We start from the raw sequence: 22,376 nt of genomic DNA, 5'->3' as shown, positions 1-22,376 counted from the left end.
GATCACATGATCTCCCAGCGCCGCCCATCCATACAGTGTAAACGGGAGCCGTGTCGCATCGACACGGCTCCCGTTTACACTACACCCTACCCGGATCATTCCCGTGTCCTACCCAGGTAAATAGCCGGGTAGGATTCACGGGTCACTTGATCCGGGTTGACCCTTTTCCACTTGCCAAAAACACGGGTAAATGCGCGCCCCCGTGCATTTACCCGTGTTTTGTAGGCTAGTGGAAAAGGGGTATTAGTGAAAATATGTAACGAATGAGTCGCACGCTACGATTACATACACTCTACCGTAAATACGCATACCGAGCACCAGCGGGTGCACGCAACAGCGGGTATACGCATTCACGGGAGAGCGCACGCATGCGCAGCGCGGACCTGAATGAGGTGCAAATATGGCAGTGTGCATAGAGATATTTTTCTGACTTTGACACCTCTTATGATTACAGTTAACCTGACAGCAGGTATTCACAGGGGCAACTTGCATTCCACCCACAGCCCACATAAGCGGACCTATAACCACGGGCACCTTCCCTGTCCACAATATAGCCACACAGTGAGGGCGGAAGTGGTGAGTACAACTTCCGCCCCACTCTGGCTAATCCATCACTATCAGTCCTCCCCACAAGCAGGCCGTCCAATGATTACCTGTCCAGGCTAACCCCGCCCTCAAGACAGTCATTGGCTGACGCTAATTACAGGCTCCATTAAAAACTCAGGCCACTGACTTCCAGTAGCTGCTCAGAATGAAAGTGAACAAGCCCGTTACCGGGTGAAACGCGTTTTTTCTAAGGGGCACCTCTCATGTCGGACATCTGAATGGGTGATATTCAATAATATTTTTTCATATCTCATTTAGGGCATTTTTGTCCATTTGTCATTATAATATGTGATTTCTAATACCCTACGATAGGTGTGCTTTGTAAGGGGCACCTCTTACGTCTGACATCCAAATGGGTGATATTTAATACTTTATTCATCTTTTTGTGGGTACCTTTACCTATCTGTTATCATAAATAGAGATATCTATTAACCTTTGACAGGTGTGCACAATTTTTCAACAGTGTGTTTTTTTCTGTGCTTGTTCAGCAGGCACACCACCTGCTATACCCTATTATAGGAGTGCACATTTAAACAATTTGTTTTTTCTGCTGTATTAACAGGCACACCACCTGTTGGCTACTTAAAAGTCACAGGATTTTTCAAACAAAAATATTTATTTTCTCTGGGTGGTAATAATAAATAATTGTTTTGTACTGCCTGATTACAGGCTCTTTCTGCTGTGTTAACAGGCACACACAAGGTAAATCCACACAAAATCTCTGTCACAGTTGGGTTGAACCCTCATGCTTTAGCCAATAATTGTATATTCTTCAGGAACCACTGGTGCTATATCTCATGCCCCTAGAGAAGGAGCATTGCATATCTGTTCATATATATATATTTTTATGTATGCATACTAAGCACGAATATCTCTGCGTGCTTCAGGCAATTACATTTGTGGGACTTATATCATTCGGTTCCACCAGTGGTCTGCGCCAGACAGTGCTTTAAAAGCAACTCGAGGGTACTGTCCCCCTGACGACCCGTTACCAAGGAGACAGTTAATAACTCATAACTTTGCCACTGTCAGTTGTGACCAGTTTTTCTAGTTATTTTATAGGATGTGTGGAACATACCAAATCCAGTACCCAGCATAATAGTACTAAAGATATATATCAATGTGTCAATACATGGATATTCTGATTACATTCTTCGGTATTTCCTTCCTTTTTGTGATATCCGCATGATACTGTCCACTATCACCAAGATTTATATATTCAATTTAAATCAGACAGGTGATCCTAAGGAAATCAAGAACTCCAAATATTTATCCTTTATGACTGTGTAAATTCTTGACTACGTTCCCACTTTCCTTCTTTCCGTGAACTCTCATCCACGATTCAGGCGGACCAGTCCCCTAGGGTACACGTCTTGCCAGTCTAACGTGGACAGCAGATTCACACCTAATTATCTATCGGTATTTATTCAATCATTTTATAATTCCGTAATATTCTCTCCCGAGAAGGAATCTATCCTTCCGTTTCGGTGCACTCTCATTGGCGATATAGGGCAATTTCTCTCTACGACCATACCCCTCCGTTCACGCCCAATCTCGTCCGATCTTGGAAGCTAAACGGAGGTGGGCTGGGTCAGTACCTAGACGGGTGACTACTAGGGAATACCCGGTGAAGTAGAAAGATCCTCCTATGGTATTAACGCCAACAGCAGTATCACTACTTCACTGATTCCAACTACTTTCCTAATCTTCCTATGAATTACCTATTAAAGACAGTGGCAAGTTACTAAAAATCATTTCATAGTGTGTGGGCTCTCCCACCCACTAATCCAACCCTAATCCGGGCCGCATTAATACAAACAAAGTTTGTACAGATCTCAGGCAGACGGAGGCAGTTTGTGATGTAGCTACCTTCCATTATGCAATTATCCAGGTACAATTAAGATCTGAACATTTCACACATTATTTTGCAACATAAATTGGTGTTCCTTCCAGTCACATTTTTCATTATATAAATATGGCTATTCATGCAGAATATATCCTGTTTTGAGGTTATTTAAAAGGATAGCAGAGTACTAGCCCTAGACGTCAATATCAAGCTTTAGGCCTTTATCTCATTTGATCATTATCAAAAATTAATAACAAGAGTGCGCCCAAACTAGTGTCATACTTTTTTTCTCTTTGTATATACAATTTTGCTTGCCTTTTATGACCCTGGGCGCACCGCCATACGGACAGATTGGGATTTCCAAAGATTATTGTCCATTTCTGGCTCTTATTTAATTTTCTGTATCTTTGAATCTAGTTCTGTGCAGGATCAACAACCAGTGTTTGATCGTAATGTGATTGACAGGAAATGGGTGTTACTGGGCGGAAACAGGCCGTTTTATGGGCGTGTGGGAAAAAACGCTACCGTTTCCGGAAAAAACGCAGGAGTGGCCGGAGAAACGGGGGAGTGTCTGGGCGAACGCTTGGTGTGTTTTTGACGTCAAACCAGGAACGACAAGCACTGAACTGATCGCAGATGCCGAGTAAGGTTGAAGTTACTCAGAAACTGCTAAGAGGTGTGTAATCGCAATTTTGAGAATCTTTCGTTTGCAATTTTACTATGCTAAGATTCACTCCCAGTAGGCGGCGGCTTAGCGTGTGCAATGCTGCTAAAAACAGGTTGCGAGCGAACAACTCGGAATGACCCCCTATGATCCAAAAGATTAGGGGTTGTCCGTTAATTGATCAAAGAAGATCCTCAGCGACAGGATTAGACAAGACTGTGCCCTTACGTACACAGGGGGTAATTCCAAGTTGATCGAAGCAGGAAATTTTTTAGCAGTTGGGCAAAACCATGTGCACTGCAGGGGGAGGCAGATATAACATGTGCAGAGAGAGATAGATTTGGGTGTGGTGTGTTCAGTCTGCAATCTAAATTGCAGTGTAAAAATAAAGCTGCCAGTATTTACTCTGCACAGAAACAAAATAACCCACCCAAATCTAACTCTCTCTGCAAATGTTATATCTGCCCTCCTGCAATGCACATGGTTTTGTCCAACTTCTAAAAAATGTCCTGCTGCGATCAACTTGGAATTACCCCCACAGTCTTGACTGTTCCGTATGGAGTGAGGCAGTGGTCAGGTACTTACCTCCTCCGAAGCGGGTCCCGAGTGTCCCGGAGGGCCTCCGATGGTGCAAGCCTTTTAGGCGAAGCTAGAGATGTCTGCCGCCAGACTTCCTCCCAGCACGCTGCAGACGTCTAGCGTTGCTGTCAGGGAATCCAGTCAATCGGTTGATAACCGATTTTTAACCCCTGCTATTGGGAACATACAAAGACTGTTGAATACACTATTGCAAAGTAAGATGCAATCTAGCGCATCATTCTGCACATTTATATGTTATATGTTGTGTAAATCTTTGTGTTGTCCACAAAGTGTACCGGTACTAGGCGATTCCTTATTTATATAATTATTTATTATACCCCAAAAATTATTTTAGAACAGCTCCTCCCTTGTAGTTATACGGAGGATATAAATATTTGGTACAGTTTTCTCCATTTATCTAGGCCAGTGGTTCTCAAACTCGGTCCTCAGGACCCCACACGGTTCACGTTTTGCATGTCACACAGCAGCTGCACTGTGTATCACCAACTGTCACATTTTAAAAATCTACAGGTGACCTGCAAAACATGAACCGTGTGGGGTCCTGAGGACCGAGTTTGAGAACCTATGATCTAGGCTAATGCCAGTAATGTTTTTTTAATACATCAAAAAATAAATCCCTTCCATTTGTACTATTCAGTCTCTTTATTCTTTCCTATTTCGGGTTAAGCGCAGTGTTGTGCCTCATGTCAGAGGGGGCGTGGCTTCTCAGGAGATGCCATGGTTGCCAGCCATGCCCCTGATTTCATCACTGTGGGGGCATACCAAGCCCTCTGGCAGCTGCTGGCCATGCCCCCAGTCCCTCTTTCCACAGAAGATATACCTTGCATGTGTGCACAGCTTCTATTCAGTGCTAGGCCGTGTGCGCCTGCAGCAGCCGGCATCGCAGACTGACGCTAGAGGTCAAAATTGACCCCTAGTGTCAGTGCGGCGCTGCTATGGGAGAGACATCCTGACGTCTCTCCCATAGAGAGGAGCCGGTGCCCGGAGACGGCAGCAGCAGCGGTCCGGAAGCAGGAGCGAGGCTTGTAACTATTGTTGTTTTTTTTTTAGGGTTTCAAAGAGGCGCTATTCCAGGGGGCACTACAACTGGGGGCACAGCTACTGGGGGCAGATCTACAGGGGGCACAACAACAGGGGGAACAGCTACTGGGGTCAAATCAACAGGGGGCACTGCTACAGGGGGACCAGCTACTGGGGGCAAATCTACCAGAGGGCATAAGTACAGTGGGCACGACTACTTGGAGCAAATCTGGGTGCACAGCTACTGGGGGCATAACTGTGGCCACGACCATCCCCTATGAAGCCATAAATCCCTTCCATTTGTACTATTCAGTCTCTTTATTCTTTCCTATTTCGGGTTAAGCGCAGTGTTGTGCCTCATGTCAGAGGGGGCGTGGCTTCTCAGGAGATGCCATGGTTGCCAGCCATGCCCCTGATTTCATCACTGTGGGGGCATACCAAGCCCTCTGGCAGCTGCTGGCCATGCCCCCAGTCCCTCTTTCCACAGAAGATATACCTTGCATGTGTGCACAGCTTCTATTCAGTGCTAGGCCGTGTGCGCCTGCAGCAGCCGGCATCGCAGACTGACGCTAGAGGTCAAAATTGACCCCTAGTGTCAGTGCGGCGCTGCTATGGGAGAGACATCCTGACGTCTCTCCCATAGAGAGGAGCCGGTGCCCGGAGACGGCAGCAGCAGCGGTCCGGAAGCAGGAGCGAGGCTTGTAACTATTGTTGTTTTTTTTTTAGGGTTTCAAAGAGGTGCTATTCCAGGGGGCACTACAACTGGGGGCACAGCTACTGGGGGCAGATCTACAGGGGGCACAACAACAGGGGGAACAGCTAGTGGGGTCAAATCAACAGGGGGCACTGCTACAGGGGGACCAGCTACTGGGGGCAAATCTACCAGAGGGCATAAGTACAGTGGGCACGACTACTTGGAGCAAATCTGGGTGCTCAGCTATTGGGGGCATAACTGTGGCCACGACCATCCCCTATGAAGCCACACCACTATTTTTCATGAACTGTTTTTCCACGGGCGGGGGAAGCGCAGTGGAAACTTTCGCACTCGTCGCCACAAGGCGTAGAAGCGGCCCTGCATACACTCCCCTGTGGCCAGCAACTATCTGATTGCGGCAGTGCAGAAATCGCTTGCTAGCGATGAGGTATGAATGAGAGCCATGGTTTTACCCATTAGCTAACAAATTTGCTTCTGCGATTGTGTCTGAATGAGGCCCTTAGTCATGTGATTTAGATCTCTCCTGCATGTATACCGATGACCATGTTATAATATTATCTGTAATAACCTTTTATGTAACAAGCAGCGTCCCCATAACACTTGTTGAATAAAAACTGATCTGGAGAAATGTCTGTTTTTAATTTATAGAACTAAATCATTTTTTATTTTTAAATAACTTTGTACATTTTCTGCATCTTAGTAGATTAGACCAGGAGAGATACTTACAGTAGGTTTTCATGCAATGATGGTAATGTGGCAAACAGTAATAAAACTACAAGGGTTTGCACACGCAGAAAGAAAGAAAAAGATTCTTCCTAGGGCTCTTATGGTTAAATGTCAAAGTATCATAAAAAATAGAACTTTTATTGGTATACCCTTAAACCGCATGGAAGTATGAATATATATACTTATAATAAAGTTATAATGGTTTTGTCTGTCACATAAAATGGTTCATGGACATTGTTCAGCGATAGTAAGAACTAATGTAATGGTCTGGTCCCAAAAATGGATTACTGTCTATTCTTAATAGTCATCATGAACACAGATTGATGAATCCTGGTCATAACATTGGTCAATACACTCAATCTTAGCATCTGGTGCACTTTAGCTGATGTTCAATAGCATGCTTTCAGCCATTCTGTGGTTATTATTTTTTTTTAACAATTGAACATATAAACTCTACACAGATTTACAGGCTATGAACTGTCATTGCACAGGTTAATTCAACCGATTTGGCATATAGTAGTTCATGGGAGTGTAGTATGGTATGCCGGCAGCTGTGCGAGCGCAAATGAGCACATTGTGGGCAGGCTACGCATGCCACGCTATCTCTTCTCCCTCCAGGGGGGTCGTGGACCCCAAGAGGGCGAAAAGGTGTCGGGATTCCAGCGCCGGTATGCTGTGCGCCGTGTTCCCAACAGCCGACAACCTAAGTACCACCCGTTCATGGATAGTTCTCAGGTACAGTAAATATATATATTATAGATGGGTAAAATTATTTGATGTTCACATGAGTAAGGGCTGCACATATAAACTCCACACACATCCATAGATTAACTCGCTAATGATTTGTTCTGCATACAGGTTGAACAGATTTGGTGAAAGGATGCAGCCTACTAGATAACATTGTTATTTCTGCAGCGGGGTACACTGGTATTCCACAGGGAATAACATCGGGAGTGTAGAGTAGGATCTTGATCCGAGGCACCAACAGGCTAAAAGCTTTGACTGTTCCCAAGATGCTCAGTGCCGCCTCCTCTGTATCCCCGCCTCCATGCACAGGAGCTCAGTTTGTAAGTTAGTGCCCTGCAGGCAGGACACTAACAGGCAGGGCTGCTCCAGCATTCCTGAAAAGAGCTTTTATAAGAAGATAAAAGAATTCAAGGGCTGCAGGCAGTGGCGTAACTAGAAATTTATCTCCCCCAAGCCCAAAAATTATTCGGCGCCCCCCCCCCCCCCATCCCCCATAATTGGGAGCAATAAAGGGCTAAATATGCGCACGCCGAAGGCGCGCGCAGCAAAAAGGGGTGTGGCTTCATTGGAATGGGCGTGGCTTCATTGGAATGGGTGTGACATTGCAGGGAAAAACTACCTTATACCCCAGTTTTGCAACCTGCACGCCCAGACGTTGGCCACCACAGGAAAGAAAAATAATCCTGATTCATGCCCCTTACATTATTTGTCATTTTTCCTCCTTATAGTAATGCCCAGTATACATTATGCCACATAGTGCAATGGCCCTTAGACATTATGCCACACACAATAATGCACATGACACAGTATGCACACACCATAATGCCCCCGACACATTATGCCACACACCATAATGCCTGTGACACATTATGACAGGAATCACAATGCCCGTTATAGATTATGCTACACACTGCAATGCCCCTGATACATTATAGCACATACAATGAGGGTAATTCCAAGTTGATCGCAGCAGGAAATCTTTTAGCAGTTGGGCAAAACCATGTGCACTACAGGGGAGGCAGATATAACATGTGCAGAGAGAGTTAGATTTGGGCGGGTTATTTTTTTCTGTGCAGGGTAAATACTGGCTGCTTTATTTTTACACTGCAATTTAGATTGCAGATTGAACACACCACACCCAAATCTAATTATCTCTGCACATGTTAAATCTGCCTGCCCTGCAGTGCACATGGGCCCTCATTCCGAGTTGATCGGTCGCAAGGCGAATTTAGCAGAGTTACACACGCTAAGCCGCCGCCTACTGGGAGTGTATCTTAGCATCTTAAACTTGCGACCGAAGTATTCGCAATATTGCGATCACAAACTACTTAGCAGTTTTAGAGTAGCTCCACACTTATAGGCCCTACACACTGGCCGATATAATGAAAGATATGAACGATCTCGTTCATAAATGAACGAGAACTCGTTCATATCTTTCAGTGTGGAGACTCCAGCGATGAACGATGCGCGGCCCCGCGCTCGTTCATCGCTGGTCTCCCGTCGGCTGTGCATGCAGGCCAATATGGACGATCTCGTCCATATTAGCCTGCACTTCAATGCAGCCGGGTGACGGGGGGAGTGAAGAAACTTCACTCCCCCCGTCACTGCCCCCCCGCCGCCGGGTCGCTCGTCGGCCGTATCCGCCGTCGGGCAGCTCGGCGGCGGGTCGGCCAGTGAGTAGGGCCCCTTACTCTGCCTGTGCGATCAGTTCAGTGCTTGTCGTTCCTGGTTTGACGTCATAAACACTCCCAGCGTTCACCCAGACACTCCCCCGTTTCTCCGGCCACTCCTGCGTTTTTCCGGAAACGGTAGCGTTTTCATCGACACGCCCATAAAACGCCGTGTTTCCGCCCAGTAACACCCATTTCCTGTCAATCACACTACGATCGCCGGTGCGAAGAAATTGCGCATGCGTACTAAGCGGATTTTCACTGCGATGCGATGAAAAAGAACGAGCGAACGACTCGGAATGAGGGCCATGGTTTTGCCCAACTGCTAAAAAATGTCCTGCTGCGATCAACTTGGAATTACCCCCCATGTCTGTGACACATTATGACACACACTGCAATGTCCGTGATACATTATACCACACACTGCAATGCCCGATACATTATAGCACATACAATGCATGTGACACATTATGCCACACACTGCAATAACCTTGAGACATTATACCACACACTGCAATGCCCGATACATTATAGCACATACAATGCCTGTGACACATTATGCCACACACTGCAATGACCTTGAGACATTATACCACAATGCCCGTGATATAGTATACCATACACCGTAATGCCTGTGACACATATCGCAATGCCCGTTATACCCTATGCCACACACCGCAATGCCCGTTATATATTATGCCACACTGCAATGACCCTGAGACATTATACCACATACCACAATGCCCGTGATATAGTATACCACACACCGTAATGCCTGACACATTATGACACACACCGCAATGTCCGTGATACATTATGCCACACACTGCAATGACCCTGAGACATTATACCACATATCACAATGCCCGCGATATAGTATACCATACACCGTAATGCCTGTGACACATTATGACACACATCGCAATGTCCGTGATACATTATGCCACACACCGTAATGCCCATTACACATTAAGTCCTACAGTAAGGCTTCTAATTACTTTTCAATTACCTGCTCGTTGTCAGGGGTTTCATGCACTGGGTGTCATGCTCGTTGCCAGGTGTTTCATGCTTTTGGTTCCATGCACGGTGCCAGGGGTTTTCATGCTCGGGGTGTCATGCTCGTTGCCAGGGGTTTCATGCACTGGGTGTCATGCTCGTTGCCAGGTGTTTCATGCACTGGGTGTCATGCTCGTTGCCAGGGATTTCATGCACTGGGTGTCATGCTCGTTGCCAGTGGTTTCATGCACTTGGTGTCATGCTCGTTGCTAGGAGGTAGTCCTTGTTGCTAGGGCTGTGCTCCCAGTGCCACATATGTCCCCAGCCCCACGGTGCCAGGTACTCACATGCCCCCAGTGCCAAATATAGCCCCCCCCCCATGTGCCAGGTACACATATACCCCCCCAGAGCCACATATGCCCCCAGTGCCAGATATTCCCCCACAGTGCCACATATGCCCCCAGTGCCAGATATCCCCCCCAGTGCCATATATGCCCCCAGTGCCAGATATCCCCCCCAGTGCCACATATGCCCACAGTGCCAGATATTCCCCCCCCCAGTGCCATATATGCCCACAGTGCAAGATATTCCCCCCCAGTGCCATATATGCCCCCATTGCCAGATATTCCCCCCAGTGCCATATATGTCCCCAGTGCCAGATATTATCCCTCCCCCCGTGCCAAATATGCCCCCAGTGCCAAATATTCCCCCCCAGTGCCACATATGCCCCAGTGCCAGATATTCCCCCCCAGTGCCAGATATGCCCCCAGTGCCAGATATGCCCCCAGTGCCAGATATGCCCTAGTGCCAGATATTCCCCCCCCCCGTTCCACATATGTCCCCAGTGCCATATATGCCCCCCCAGTGCCATATATGCCCCCAGTGCCAGATATTCCCCCCAGTGCCATATATGTCCCCAGTGCCAGATATTATCTCCCCCCCGTGCCAAATATGCCCCCAGTGCCAGATATTCCCCCCAGTGCCATATATCCCCCCCCAGTGCCAGATATTCCCCCCAGTACCATATATGTCCCCAGTGCCAGATATTCTCCCCCCCCCTTCCCACATATGACCCCAGTGCCATATATCCCCCCCAGTGCCAGATATGCCCCCTCAGTGCGTCCCCCCCCTTCCTCCGCCGCCGCTCCCCTGCTGTTAGGAGGGACACGGAGGGCACAGTGCGCGCCACTCCTGTCCCTCCTGGGTCTCCGGCGGCCTCCGGTCACTGTAATAAAGGAAGTGCTCACGAACGGCACTTCCTTTATTAGACCCGCGGCTGCCGGAGACACAGGAGGGACACAGGAGAGGCGCGCACTGTGCCCTCCGTGTCCCTCCAACAAGCAGCAGAGGGAACGAGACCGCAGACTGACATGCGGACGCTCGTCCGCATGTCAGTCTGCACTAAATCAGTGGCGCCCCAGCAGCCCCTCGCCCCCAAGCCACCGCGAGGGCTGCGGGGGCAGTAGTTACGCCACTGGCTGCAGGATAGGGACTCACAGTGCTAGATGTCATACATCTCATGTTGCAGCTCCATCACCTTACCTGGTGGTGCTGTATACTCCCACGCCCTGGTTGCCGGGTACTTACAGTGGAGGGCTCCGGTTTATCTCCTCAGGCACGCACTCACCGCAGATCTCCGGGATTGTGTGGCCGCATCAAAGGAGGAGGTAAGAGGGTCCCCAAGGTGGGACCCGCTACAAATAGCAATCCGGCATGGTCCTTAGTCTATTTACACTCTTGCTGGAGCTGTGCACAGGCCTACTATTGCAGCTTCTTGTGCTACTAAAGCTATAGAGGCCTGGGTTCTAATTTTCCTGATAACGCTTGACAGTGCCTTTCATACATCATTACAGCCTCTCATTATATGCAGGAGGCAGCATATGAGGCAGGTATCCTGGCAGCCACAGCATCTACTACGTATATTTTGGCTCGCCGGATCCTCTGGCTGTGGTCCTGGTCTGTAGATCTGGACTCTAAAAAGACCTTGGAGGTGACCGCATTTACATACTTTTTGGGGAAGATTGTTGCTGACTTAGCATCTGCTAGAACTACATGTCTGCCTAGTACTACTTCTTCGGTGCCAAACGCTAAGAGTACTTCATTTCGACCTCCAGGTGAAGCAATGGGTCAGGCGTACCCGAAACAGGCTCGCACTTCCAAATCCACTACGCCCAAACCTAACAGGGCCTGGGCTGCCCATCAGCCTGCTTTCAAGACAAGCCTGCTGCATTACGGGGCGGGCCTCCCCCTGGGGGATCCTAAGGCGGGAGGCCGACTTCTACGGTTTACTCTGGTGTGGTTACTGACCACCTCAGTCGCCTGGGTAAGGGAAGTCGTCACTCACGGATACCTCATCTCTTTTAAGAACGTCCCCCTCGCCAGTTTTGCTCCACAAACATCCCTTCGTATCCGGTAAAAGCAAAAACTCTTCATCTAGTGGTACACTCCCTCCTGGACACAGGGGTGATTGTGCCGGTACCTCTGGCTCAGAGAGGCAGGGGGTACTATCCAACACTGTTCTTCGTTCCAAAACAGAATGGGTCTTCCCGACCCTTTCTCAACCTCAAGTCTTTGACAAGTTTGTGAAGGTTTCCAAAGTCCGTATGGAAACTCTTCGCTCTATTGTTCTGGCTTTGGAGCACAATATATGGTATCTCTGGCCATACATGATGCTTACCTGCATATACCTCATACCATATCGCATCAGCAATACCTGCAGTTTGCTACTGGCAATCAACATTATCATTTACATGCCTTGCCTTGCCTTTTGGACTGACCACGGCTCTGAGCATCTTCTCCAAGGTCATGGTGTCTATGACGGCTCTGCTCCGCCATCAGGGTATCAGGATTCTGCTGTATCTGGACGACTTGTTGTTCCTGGCAAACTCCACAGAGGTTCTCCTCCATCATCTGGAACTGACAGTTAAATACCTGCAAGCCCACGGGTGGCTCATCTACTGGAAGAAATCATCCCTGGTCCCTGCTCAGAGCATGGTGCACCTGGGAGCACTATTGGACACCCATAACCAATGGTGTTTTTGTCTCCACAGAAGGACCTGATTCTTCAGGACAAGATAAGATGTTTCCTCTCTCACCCACGTGTCACTACACTCGGCGATGCAAGTACTAGGCCTCATGCTGTTGGCTTTCGACGTGGTGGAGTACGCTCAATTTATTTCCCGCCCTCTTCAGAGATTAATACTTTCCAAGTGGGATGGCCTACCTGACCGTCCCAGAACTCACATGATTTCCTTGACTCTGGGGCTCCGCCTGTCACTGACCTGGTGGCTACAGGCCCAACAACTGAGCAGGGGTCGTCCCTTGTGGATCTCCAACTGGGTCATTCTGATGACGGATGCCAGCCTGCGGGGCTGGGGTGAGGTGTTGGAGCAACACTCTCTTCAGGGTTGGTGGACCAGGAAGGAATCACTCCTCCTGATAAACATTCTGGAATTGCGGGCAGTGTTCAATGCGCTAACACTAGCCCTGCCTCTGGTATAGAACGGGCCTGTTCAAGTACAGTCAGACAACGCCACCATAGTGGCGTACATAAATCATCAAGGCAGCACTCGAAGCCGCATGGCAATTAAGAAAGTATCAAAGATCCTTCAATGGGTGGAACTCCATCTGCCAGCTATCTCTGCAGTGTTCATTTCGGGAGTCCTCAACTGGGAAGCAGACTTCCTCAGTCGTCAGGACATACATGCCAGAGTGTGGTGCCTCCACCCAGAAGTATTTTAACTCCTAGTGGATAAGTGGGGCATACCAGATGTGGACCTGATGGTGTCTCGACACAATCACAAGGTTCCAATCTTTGGAGAAAGGACAAGGGATCCTCTAGCAGCGTTCATGTATGCACCAGCAATTCCTTGGAACTTTTGGCTGCCATACGTGTTCCCTTTGGTGTCACTTTTGCCCAGGGTAATACGGAAGTTCAAGTATGTAGGAAGATTACTACTTCTAATTGCTCCAGTGTGGCCCAGACGGCATTGGTTCTCAGACCTTCAGGGTCTCTCGTTAGAGCGTCCTCTTCTGCCTCAACAAAGCCCAGAACTCCTCGTTAAGGGCCATTGTGTCTACCAGGATTTGGCCCGGCTGGCTTTGACGGCATGGCTCTTGAAGCTTCAGTTCTGAGTGCCAATGGATTTTCTGAGGCGGTCATTCAAATTATGTTGAAGGGCCCGTAAACCGTCTTCTGCTCGGGTTTATCATAGGGTCTTTATTTCTTACTTTGCTTGGCACGCATCTAACAATCATGATGTTTACAAGTTTAGTACGGCCAAACGTTTGGCCTTCCTGCAACAGGGACTGGACTTTGGCCTTCGCCTGGCCTCCCTCAAGGTTCATATTTCTGCCTTGTCAGTATGGTTTCAGAGAAAATTACGACTCTGCCTGATGTTCATACATTCACTCTGGGTGTTTTATGGATTCAACCTCACTATGTCCCACCTGTGGCTCCTTAGGATTTGTGGAAAGAGGTTTGAACGTCTTGAATCTATGGACCTTCAGTGGCTTACTCTTACGGTCTTGTTTCTGCTGGCTATTGCCTTTGCTAGACAAGTTTCGGACTTGGGTGCCTTGTCCTGTAGGTCTCCCTTTCTGATTTCTCACGTGACCAGGTGGTTCTTCGAACGCGACCTGGTTCTCTACCTGAGGCAGTGTCTTCCTTCCACCTTGACCAAGAGATTGTGGTTCCAGCCTTTATCTCTCCTGAATTGTCCTCCAAAGTGCGGTCTTTGGATGTGGTATGGTGTCCCCGTATCTATGTGGAGAGGACAGCCTCCATTAGGAAGTCTGATTCTCTCTTTGTATTTTTTGGTTTTCACAAACATGGCTGGCCTGCAAATAAGCAGGCCCTGGCCAGATGGATTAGAATGGTCTGTTGGACCTTCTTGGGTGGCCCGTCGTGGTGCGACCCTTAAACATTTGTGCAAGGCAGCTACATGGTCCTCAGTGAACATGTTCATAAGGTTCTATGCCTTCGATACTTCCGCCTCCCAGGATACTTCCTTTGGACGCGTGGTTCTTGTGCCCACTACAGTGCATCCACTTCCATAAGGAGCTGCTTTAGAACATCCTGTTATGATCCTGATACTCAGGTCAGGGGAGATCTTATACGGTGGGATCTGAGTACCAGGACGTAATGCTGGGGAAGGGAAATGGAATGAGAATAGCCCCTGGCACCCTATCTCCGTTGTCTTACCCGTGCTGTCAGTACACTCTTGCGAGACTATGGTTTCGTGGGCCCATGGAAGCCGCGTTTGAAGGGCAGATTACGTCTGCCCAACTCCGATGCCCCCTCAGGTCTTAATGAGAGACAAAGAGTGAACGGAGACAGGGTGATAACAAGGGGCCCTCTAACTAAACAACAAGGCCAGGGGCTACTGGCAAACCTGGAACTAAAAGTATGCGCGGATTACCGCCAGGGAAAAGAACAACCAAAATTCCACTTGTCCACTCTCCTACACGGCACCGCCGTGTACCGGAGAGGACTATGGAAGCGGAAACCTCCGCAAATGCACCAGTAAAATTAAACAAATACTAAAGTGGCCTAGGCCACAACATGCGGCAGGGCCGCAAGTCACGAAACCAAGAGAGAACTTCAATCGACTGCCACAGGTAACTTATGACCAGAGGAACTCCTTGGGACCAGGTGACTAACTCCAGGATTCAGGAACTCAGAGAACTCGAGGGACCAGACACAGCTAACCAGGAACAGACGTTCACCAAACATGAGCAGCATGCAGGAAGCTATCACCGGCGTCTGTGTGAGGCACTGAGGAGGCATTTAACAGGGAACCCTCCAATCAGAGTACAGAGCCCAATTACAATCAATGTCGTTCAGCTGCCTTGCTGCACGACCAGAGAAACATGTGTAAGTACTTTAATCAATCAACCCTGCAACGGGGAACGCGGTCCGCCTGTGGCGTCCCCGTTGCTAAGGTCCCGGCGGCTCGGCACGCCCGGTGTTCTAGCGTTGCTAGGGACCCGGCGGCTCGGCACGCCCGGCGGCCTAGCGTTGCTAGGTACCCCGCGGCTCAGCGTGCATGGCGTCCCTAGTTGCTAGGCGCCGGGCAAGAAGGAAGCCCCGGACCGAGGCGCCTAACAGTACCCCCCCCCTGAGGAGGGATCAACGAACCCCTAAAGCCAGGTTTCTGAGGAAATTCCTGAAAGAATAATCTCTTGAGTTTAGGGGCATGTAGATTCTTATCCAGGACCCAAGACCTTTCCTCCGGACCATAGCCTTTCCAGTGAACCAAAAAAAAAAGCCGGCCCCGGGAAACTTTTGAATCTAAAACCTTCTCTACCAAGAACTCCTGTTGTCCATGCACATCCACCGGAGATCTACCCTGGGGAGACCTCCGAGGAAATCTCCTGGAAGAAAAATACTGTTTAAAAAGGGAACAGTGAAAAGTATTTCCAATTCTGAGAGATCTTGGCAAGCGTAGCCGAAAAGCAACTGGATTGACCTTCTTAATGATAAGGAATGGTCCAATAAATTTGGGTCCCAATCTAGCTGAGGGTTGTCGGAGCTTGATGTTGCGAGTTGACAACCACACCTCATCTCCCACCTTAAAAGTGCAAGGACGTTGGAGCCTATAAGAAAATTTATTTTCTCGGAAGGCAGCTTTTTTCAGGGCAAGGTGCACTCTTCTCCAAATAGTTCTGAGATGGGAGGTTAAGGTCAAGGAGGAGACTGGAGAATGATGGAAAAAAGAGTTGGCTCTAGGAGGAAAACCAAAGACTGAAAAGAATTGGGACTCCTTGTTGGAGGAATGACAGGAGTTATTATAAGCAAATTCGGCTAAAGGAAGAAATTCAGACCAATCATTCTGGAGTTTGGCCGAATACAAGCGTAAATATTGTTTTAATGACTGGTTGACTCGTTCGGTTTGCCCATTAGACTGTGGATGGTAACCAGATGTTAAAGACAGTTTCATATTCAGTGAGGCACAAAAACGTTTCCAGAATCGTGCGATAAATTGCGGACCCCGATCAGATACAATTTCAGTGGGCAAACCATGGAGCCTGAACACATGGCGGAGGAACAAAACTGCCATCCCTTGAGCAGAGGGTGTCAGGTCTCTGGGTTTGTCTGTCCCCGGCGGGGGCACTAGTGGGTCAGTGTTGGTGCGATGTACAAAGCGGGGAGGCAATATGAAAGTCCGGCGCATAAGCGCAGATGTTTATTACACAGGTATCACAGAGTAGATGGTATAGCAGTGAATGACAAACTGAAACCAGGCAATAAAGTAACAGTGATTGGTAATTGAATCCAAAACAACGGAAAAGTCTCTTGCAACAGAAATAGATAGTGACTTGATGCTGAATGTGAATGAAATAAACAGAACTCCGGTAAGACTTGGAAAACACACAGTCTCTGTATAACAAAGTCCTTATGGCCTCACTAGGCCCAAGCAGGAGACAGTCTCTATGCAATGAGATGATATACTTGCAGAGAAGCACAGATGGTATGCAATTAGCAGTGCACAGGTAGTAATGAATGCAACACCTGAGGAGAGTCTCTTACTGCTTGATGAGCTGGTAACTGGCTGTGGCTGGAGTCTGAAGAAAACAGGAGAGCTGAAGTGAGATGAGACGACAGGAGGTAACCACGAGGAATCGCTGGGAACAGGAACGCAGGAGTCCGGAGAACAAGGCACACCGTATGTGACTCGTTGTCTGAGGCAATGTGAGTGAGCCACGGACTGGGAGTTATACCCATGGCTCTGCAGTGATTGGTCACTGAACTCTGGGTGGAAACACAGTGCTGGATTGCACACCTGGATCAGCTGAGTGCAGGAGTCATGGCAACAACCTCACAGGCAGGACGCCGGCACGCAGCAGAATGCACACAGGACCGGACTCAGGGGTACTCAGCAATGCGGAAGATGACACTTGCGGTCCATACACACCTGCAGCCATAACTGGGGCCATGACCTCCGGAGGCCTGCACACCAGCGCGCTGGTAGGTGAGACATAGCAGAGCGCCGATTCCTGACAGTACCCCCTCCTTTATGGGTGGGCACCGAACACCCACGAGGCTTGGCAGGGAAGAGTCTGTGGAAGGCTTGAACCAACCGTGGAGCATGGACATCCGTGGCGTTTACCCAACTCCTCTCTTCAGGACCATATCCAGACCAGTCAATCAGGTATTGTAAATGACCATAACGATGTCGAGAGTCTAAGATCTTTTCCACCTCGTATTCCACGCCCCGATGAGTTTGTACCTTTGGAGCTGCTGGAAGCGTTCTCTGGAAACGATTGAGAATTAGTGGTCTGAGGAGAGAAATATGGAATGAGTTGGGAACTTTCAAAAACGCAGGCAATCTTAATTTATAAACCACTGGATTAATAACACTTTCCACCAGGAATGGCCCAATAAACCGTGGAGCAAATTTCATTGATGGAACTCTGAGACGGAGATTTCGGGTAGATAACCAGACTTTGTCGCCCGGTTTTAAACTAGGAACTGCTCGTCTCTTCCTATCAGCAAACATTTTATACCATTGAGAAACTTTTTTAAGAGATAAATGAATCTTCTTCCAAATTTGAGCGAACCGCTGAAGAGCAGAAGCAGCCGCAGGCACATCTACGACGGGTAACTCTTGGAAAACAGGTACTCTAGGATGCTGTCCATAAACTGCAAAAAAAGGAGTTGTATCTGTAGAAGTATGATAACGAAAATTATGAGCAAACTCTGCCCAGGGCAATAATTCTACCCAGTCATCCTGTGAAGAAGAGATATACAGTCTCAAATAGGTCTCAAGCTCTTGATTTACCCTCTCTGTCTGCCCATTTGTTTGAGGGTGATAGGCTGTAGAGAATTTCAGTTTTACTTGTAGCGCAGAACACAGAGCCCTCCAGAACTTGGCCACAAACTGTACACCTCGGTCAGATATAATTTCTGTTGGAAGTCCATGTAACCTAAATATTTCGTGACAAAACAACTGTGCCAATTTTGGAGCAGAGGGTAACCCCATGAGTGGAATGAAGTGCGCCATTTTGGAAAACCTATCGACTACTACCCAGACAGTGTCATACCCTTTGGATGGAGGGAGATCTGAAATAAAATCCATCGATAAGTGAGACCAAGGGCGCCTGGGAATGGAATTGGGTAACAATTGGCCTGCGGGAGCTTGACGAGAAACTTTATGCTGAGCACATTTGGGACATGAAGCTATAAATTCCTGAATATCTATTTTCATTCGTGGCCACCAATACGTTTGGGACAGGAACTTGAAAGTCTTGAGAACCCCAGGGTGACCATTAAATTTGGACGTATGAGCCCAGGACAGGAGATTTGAACGAAGCTCTGGAGAGACAAACATCTTGCCTGGAGGTGGAACTTGCGACACCCCTGTAGCTGCGAAAACCACAGGATTTAATACTGGTCGGGCAGCCTGTTCTGAAGATTCATCATTTAAGCTCATAGAGCGAGACAAAGCATCTGCTTTAACGTTTTGTGAGCCAGGTCTAAACATTAACTTAAAGTCAAAACGGGAAAAGAATAGGGCCCACCTTGCTTGCCGAGGATTCAGGCACTGCGCAGCTTTCAGGTAAAGAAGGTTCTTGTGATCCGTGTAGATGGTAATAGGGAATCTCGTACCCTCCAGCAGATACCTCCATTCTTCAAGGGCCAATTTGATTGCCAACAGCTCCTGGTCACCGATGGTATAGTTAATTTCAGCGGGTGAAAACCTACGGGAGAAAAACCCACAAGGGTGAGTCTTACTATCAACGCCCACCTGGGACAGGACTGCGCCCACGCCAACCGTTGAGGCATCTACTTCCAGGATGAAGGCCTTATTGACATCCGGCTGTTGTAACACAGGAGCTGAAATAAAAGCTTGTTTTATTTTATGAAAAGCAGACAGTGCAGCGTCAGACCATTGGGAAGGATTCCACCCTTTCCGGGTAAGGCAGGTGATTGGAGCAATTAACGTAGAGAAGCCTTTAATAAACTTTCTGTAGTAATTAGCAAAGCCTATGAAACGTTGAACTGACTTGAGTGTTGTTGGAAGAGCCCAGCTCTCTATAGCTTCCAGTTTAGCTGGGTCCATTTGAAGATCTGTTCCGGAAATAATGTATCCCAAGAAAGATATTGAAGAAGCTTCAAATGTGCATTTGGACAGCTTGCCATACAGATGATTCTGTCGAAGACGTCGAAGAACCTCTTTTACTTGTTGGCGATGAGAGACCAAATCACGAGAGAATATCAAGATGTCATCGAGGTATACTACCACACATTTATACAGAAGATCTCTGAATACTTCGTTGACAAAGTTCTGAAACACGGCCGGGGCGTTACTCAAGCCGAAGGGCATCACTAGATATTCATAGTGGCCGTCACGAGTATTGAAGGCGGTTTTCCACTCATCACCACTTCGAATCCTGATAAGATTATAAGCCCCGCGAAGATCCAGTTTCGTGAAGATGGACGCACCTCTAACTCTGTCGAACAACTCTGTGATGAGAGGTAACGGGTAGCTATTTTTAATCGTGATGTCATTTAAACCCCGATAATCGATACAGGGACGAAGTCCTCCATCTTTCTTCTTGACGAAGAAGAATCCAGCACCAGCTGGAGAAGAGGATGGACGGATGAACCCTTTCTGTAAATTTTCTTTAATGTATACACTCATTGCTTGGGTCTCTGGAACTGAAAGAGGGTATGTACGCCCTCTAGGCGGCTTGCTTCCTGGAACCAAATCAATGGGACAATCCCACTCTCGATGGGGAGGCAAGACATCCGCTGCTTTCTCACTGAAGACGTCAGTGAATTCCTGATAGGCCTCCGGAAGGCCAGACTGAGACTTTACACTTGAAGACTTGATTGGAAGTACTTGAGCCAGACATGACTGATGACAAGAGGAACTCCATGCTGTTAACTGTAATGTAGACCAGTCAAATTGCGGATTGTGTAATTGAAGCCAAGGCATACCCAGTACGATCTCATAGCCAGCTTTAGGTATAACCAGGAACTCAATAAGCTCGGAATGCAGGAAGCCTACCCCCAGCACCACTGGCTTGGTTTGCTGAATGATGGAACCTTCAGGAATACGGCTTCCGTCCACGGCTGTGAGATATACTGGACGACACAGTTTAGACACTGGGAGATGAAGTCTATCCACTGCAGCTTGTGTGATAAAATTCCCAGCAGCACCACAATCCACTAAGGCGGACAGAGACTGGAGTCCATCTGGCATTTCCAAAGTGACAGGTAATGTGGTAAAGGAAGGAGCTTTATTCAAGGTCCCTAACTTGACTCCTCCTCTACAAGTTAGGACCTGGCGTTTCCCGACCGAGCAGGACAGGAACCAATCAGATGACCAGCAGCAGCACAATAGAGACACAGTCTTTCCTTTAATCTTCTGGACCGCTCCTCAGGTGTTAAACGAAACTTGTTTACCTGCATGGGTTCATCAGCAATAATAGGTAGGGACTGTACAGGAGGCATAGCTCGGTGCTTGCGAAGATCACCTCGAGAGCGTTCACAGGCTCGCTCACATAAACGTAGATCCAACTTGACGCATAGGGAAATTAGAGCTTCCAGTTGCTCTGGTAAGTCTCGGGTAGTCAACTCATCCTTTATGCGGTCAGAGAGACCATGCCAGAAGGCGGCAACCAATGCCTGGTTGTTCCACTTTACCTCTGATGCCAATGTCTGGAACTGGATAACGTACTGACCCACAGTACGTGTTCCCTGGCGGATCTGAAGGAGGTCTGAAGAGGCAGAGGTCGTACGCCCAGGTTCGCCAAAGATGCGTCGGAATGTGGCAACAAACTCTGTATAGTTGTTCAATAAAGCATCTGCTCGCTCCCACAGCGGAGAGACCCAGTTCAGGGCAGAGCCGGCTAAAAGAGAAACAATATAAGCAACCTTTGTTCTAGGTGTTGGAAAGTTCTGTGGTTGCAATTCAAAATGAACCTCGCATTGATTCAAAAATCCACGACACATCTTAGCATTACCATCAAATTTACTTGGAGTAGGTAGATGGATGCAAGACATTGGAACAGGAGCAACTGGAGAACTAGAAACTGTGGAACTAGGAACAGGAGCAGAAACTGATGAGGACACTGAAGAAACTGAAGTTGGAAATGTCTGTTGCAGAGTATCTAAACGAGAAGACATTTCTTGCAGAAATTGTATAATCTGCTGCTGCGCAGCCTCTTGACCATCTAGTCGTGACACTAAGCCTTGGAGTGTCCCTGACCCCACACTCTGACCACCGTCCGGGTCCATGGCCCTCAGACAAACTGTCAGGTCTCTGGGTTTGTCTGTCCCCGGCGGGGGCACTAGTGGGTCAGTGTTGGTGCGATGTACAAAGCGGGGAGGCAATATGAAAGTCCGGCGCATAAGCGCAGATGTTTATTACACAGGTATCACAGAGTAGATGGTATAGCAGTGAATGACAAACTGAAACCAGGCAATAAAGTAACAGTGATTGGTAATTGAATCCAAAACAACGGAAAAGTCTCTTGCAACAGAAATAGATAGTGACTTGATGCTGAATGTGAATGAAATAAACAGAACTCCGGTAAGACTTGGAAAACACACAGTCTCTGTATAACAAAGTCCTTATGGCCTCACTAGGCCCAAGCAGGAGACAGTCTCTATGCAATGAGATGATATACTTGCAGAGAAGCACAGATGGTATGCAATTAGCAGTGCACAGGTAGTAATGAATGCAACACCTGAGGAGAGTCTCTTACTGCTTGATGAGCTGGTAACTGGCTGTGGCTGGAGTCTGAAGAAAACAGGAGAGCTGAAGTGAGATGAGA

General features: G+C 48.0%; 1 pseudogene; it reads left to right on the top strand.

Moving 5' to 3' along the window:
- The first annotated feature begins 2,126 nt into the window (after nt 1–2,126).
- On the top strand, nt 2,127–2,245 carry LOC134937291 (5S ribosomal RNA; annotated as a pseudogene).
- The last annotated feature ends 20,131 nt before the right edge of the window (nt 2,246–22,376 follow it).

This window comes from Pseudophryne corroboree, chromosome 6, assembly GCF_028390025.1.
Source record: "Pseudophryne corroboree isolate aPseCor3 chromosome 6, aPseCor3.hap2, whole genome shotgun sequence".
Lineage (NCBI taxonomy): Eukaryota > Metazoa > Chordata > Amphibia > Anura > Myobatrachidae > Pseudophryne > Pseudophryne corroboree.
This window is presented reverse-complemented; position numbering and strand designations above follow the sequence as displayed.